A 4538-nucleotide genomic window follows, 5' to 3' on the forward strand; every position below is an offset into this window, starting at 1 on the left:
TGGTTAATGGGTTGAGTCTGTGGCAGCCATGGTTTTCCCATCTGGTTAATGGGTTGAGTCTGTGGCAGCCATGGTTTTCCCATCTGGTTAATGGGTTGATTATTCCAGTCTGTCTTAGAAGCTGATGGAAGCCAGGCAGGGGCAGTTCTCTCAAACACTGTGAACTTACAATTCACACTGCATTTTGGGGTGTTTGGAAGACATAAAAGATTACCCATCCCTGGAGTACTTGAATGGGCTATGATCAGTGCCACAATTACTCGTGCATTTGCACTCGGATCACCTCTTTGAGGTCAGGATGTACAGCCGAGCACCTTTGATAAATACTGAATTAGGACACAAAGGCCTTTCCGTCGGAGTTAGGATCCTAAATATGACGATTGGGAGCCTCGGTGACTTGGCCAAGTTCACGCTGCCAATCAGAGGGGCTTGAACTGAGGTACCCCCCAATTTCCAGCTTCCTTCCTCTTATCTATCCTATGGCAGCTTTTGAAAGAACAGGAGTGCTTTTAATCGTCGTGTCCTGGCCGGATTCCAGCGTGGGAAATTGCATTTTACCTGGATCTGCATTCAATTGCAGATGGTATACTTTTTCACTTCCTCTCCTAAGCCATGTGCTACATTGTTATGCATTTTCTGGTGGCCCTATTCCAGCGGAGAGAGAGACAGCTGTATTTCATGTGTTGATAAAAGAGTTTTCTGTTCACTTCAACTAGCCAAGAGTGTCAAACGCGGCCTTGGAGACCAAATTAAAGGTGGATTTTCAGAGAGGGTGGAAAAACCCACCAGCAAAAGGACGGGTCCCTTTGAGGAGTGTCATGTTTATTCACTTCTCATCCCAAATCACCAGCTCCATTTTAACGACCGAGCTTTCATTAAAGGGCTTGGGCGTCTTTCATTAGAGGGTACGTTGCTGTATTAACTATTATTCTAGGTAACTGCAAGAGACCATACAAAACAATCCTATTTTAGAAAAGAGGTGAGGAGCTGACATAATGTGCCCTAAAGATTCCTTAAAGGCCATTAAAATCTGTTGTGTAATTTTAGCAGTTAGACTATTCGAGTGGCGTGTATTAGCAGCTGCCAGAGCTTTTTATGGCTGAAAACCGAACTTAAAGCCTGAAAGCAAGACAATACAGTCAGTTTTGGTGGTGCGAAGTGTGTTGCGATAAGGGGAACAACACCTTGTTTCTGACCTTGATTTAGGAGGTACTTCAAGATGTGCCCAACTTGAAGCATAAACCTACTGACATCAGTGGGCTTGAAAGTAGTGCATGCTTAATCATCTGGCTGAATCGGGGCCCAAGGCTTCTCCAGAGGACTGGGGAGCTGATGTGCTTTCCCAGAAGAGCCTGCTGAAATCATGTAAGAAATGACCTCCTTGCACAAGACTGGGACCAGCTCTGACTCACGTGGCTCAGGCAAGCCCCAGAGCTTTTGTGTGCATGTATTTAAACCAGACTTGCCAAGGCCTGGGAAGGGTTGTCCCATCTCTCTCCCAGCCTAGGCTGCTGCGGCTGTACCGTCGCAGGGTGATGCTCTTCAAGGTAGGTCATCGGTGATGGTGTGCTCGGTTAGAGATCCTTTCCCCAGGGGAACGCTGTGATTTGGACAAGTGCTCTTTGCTCAAGTAGAGCAGTAATGTTTCTTGCTCAAGCTATTCCTGAGCTTACATAGGCTTTGTACTACAAGGATGAAACCCATTGCTTCGTAAGTCACTTCGGGAAACTTTGAATCTGGTGGGGAGGAGAAACACTTCTATTCTAAAATCTTACAAGTACTTACATGGGGCATTGTAGAAACTCAGTGGAGACAGGCTAATTTAATTACTAGGACTGGGTATATTGGTTCACAACACTTAGGACCAGAAATTAAATGCTCCTTCTTCCAATAATGACATTACAGTGTTTGGGATGATTATTGAGAAAAACAGCAGTCATTTTTTTAGAAGTGTTATTCAAGGAGATGGCCTGTCTGCATGCGGGGGGAAGGGTCGGGGCACATGAAACCTGGTCAGTCCAACACACAGGTTATGAAGGGCAATGCAGACAGCCAGCCTTGGGGAGTAAGGACGTGCCTACGCTGCAGAGAGCGGGTGTGATTGCAGGCAACCCTGTGGTAGCTTGAATATAGCTGTCTCTGGTAACAGTTGGGCATGTCTACACGTGCATTTGATCTGGCCTAAGTTTACTTTGGTGTAAACTACTTTGGAGTAAGTGCTTTCAGGCAGGTGTCTACACATGGGTGGATAAGGGAGAAGATTTGCTGCTTTTTGCACCAAATTTCTTATAGCCCTACAATGGGCCCCTGTCACCATTGTGGGGAGCTCTAGCCCCCCCCGGGTGCTAGCCCAGGGGCTGGCACGAAGCGCTGGGCCAAGTTGTTTCCTGGTCCTGGGGGCTGCCTGCTGCTGGGGTAGGGATAATGTCCCCCTGTCCTGGCCTTGCTAGCCCATGCTGTCGCTTCTTCTTTGCCATTACTACTCAAGTGTGGAAACACCTGTAGACAAGCACTCACACCTCCATTTGCAATGCAAGCACATCTTACCCTGAAGACTCTTTATCTTAGTCTGCAGGCACATATTGGACAAGATGCATGTTTTGCAAGTCCCCATTTGAGGGATTTATTGCTTTTCTCTTCTACGGAGCTGCAGAGAAGTTTAGTAAATCACTTTGGCTTGTGCGCTGTTTGTGGAAGATTTCAGCTCAGGAGTCATGCCTTCCCGCCTTGCATTTTGCCGCTTGGAAACAGTGGTCTTTTTCACTACGGTGCGTGCTGTGTATTTGCAAGCAGGCCATGAAACGAAATGATCAAAACCACCCCCAAAATGAGAGGCGCGTACTTTTCCCTGCGGCACGTTGCAGTAGGAGCGATGGGCGAAGCTCGTCCTGCCGTCGTGTCTGCCGCGGTGAGAAAGTCATTTGTTATTACAGGCTTGGCAAAAAAATTAAACTCATCATAGTGCAACTTCTAGAGGCACAAACTTAGTGTGACTTTGGGACAGCTTAGGCTTTTGGCCTAACCGAGCTACTTTAAGACAGGTAACAAAATAAGACATGCCTGCAAGTTGCCTTTCCAGTCTCCTCCCAGACACACTTCCTGAAAATTGCGTAAGGTTTATGAATTTTCTTTGACGTTACAGCCAATGAGAAGGATAAGTATCTTTAACCTTGACTAAAGAAACAGTGAAGACCTGCCAAAAGACACAGAACAGGCTGTACAGTGTTTCTACCCCAATGAGTCCTCAAGGCCCAATCCAGCAAGGAGATGAAGGCTTCTTGAGAGCTGTTCAGTCCCTTTGGCTCCCCTGTCAGTAAAGGGAAGCAGACAATGCTCAGCACCGTTCATGATCATCAAGGCTTGTGAAATAAAGGAATGAGCCCTTGCTGTATCTGGGCTGCAAACAGATGGCTACTGACCGGTCGAACACAATATCTCCTTCTGGTTGCCATCCCTCATCCTCAGCCTACTATATGACAAGCATTCATACAGCTGGACCTCCTACAAGACAACAGGGGCACAGAGACTCATTTCATTTCAAGTAGCGATGAGTAAAAAGGTTGGTGTGTAATAAGAACGGCTACCAAACCTTTGGGAAGGAAAGATCTTTTTTCTGCTATGAGTTATTTTCCAATTTCAAGCCGTACATCTGAGCTTCTTTCTGGCACATGCCAAATACTGATAATAGAAGCCACTTTTTGGGTTGCTTCAACCCAACTATTCCAAGAAAGCAGGAAAGAAATCTTGTTCCCTGGATTCATGAAGCCATCAGTACTCATCAGGCTGCTGGTATGTCCAAATGTCTCTTTATCCTGGCTTGTAGTCCATAGCCATTTATATAGGCCTTGACATATCATATTCTCTGATGCCTTGCTTGCTATGGCAGAGCAAAATCCCTTCTGCCTGTCTTTGAAATCCCATTCTAGCTTGTCATCAATATGCTTAACCTGATGCCTGGAGATGCTGAGGAAGGTCTAGCATTGGAAGTGTGCATGTTCAAGTCAGACAAATATTTGCCTTGATGTAGTCAGGGCTAATCCTGCCTTGAGTAGGGGTTGGACTAGACATCCCGAGGGTCCTTCCATCCTATTTGCTCTGATTCTTCATCCCACTGGAAAATGTAAGGATCTCCTTAACTCGGAGCCCAAGTGAGGGGACTCTTTATGTCTTGACTGGAGATATGTAGATGTGCAATCCTGCATCAGAACAGGATGCTTGTCTTTCTAATACGGTAACATGAGTCTCGCTGAGGCACGGCAATGGGGAAAGGAGTTCATTTCCTTGTCTATGCCAGTCTCCAAGTCTAGTGAAAGTCTACATAGGTGGTTTGAATGGGCATCTTCAGTGCTGCTTCCACAACAGAGCCAGAAATATCACCCAATGCACCCACAGAAGCTGCAAGTCAATGTTCATAGTTTCTTCCAGGCATGTCTTGAGAGCTGAAAAGCAATGGCCTTTTTTTTAGACCCAGGCACAAACCATTAAAGACATGAACAAGCACCACAACATTTGCACTGGAAATCAAGGACTTTAACTGT

This window comes from Crocodylus porosus, unplaced genomic scaffold (assembly GCF_001723895.1).
Source record: "Crocodylus porosus isolate Cpor-Errol unplaced genomic scaffold, CroPor_comp1, whole genome shotgun sequence".
Taxonomy (NCBI): Eukaryota; Metazoa; Chordata; order Crocodylia; family Crocodylidae; genus Crocodylus; species Crocodylus porosus.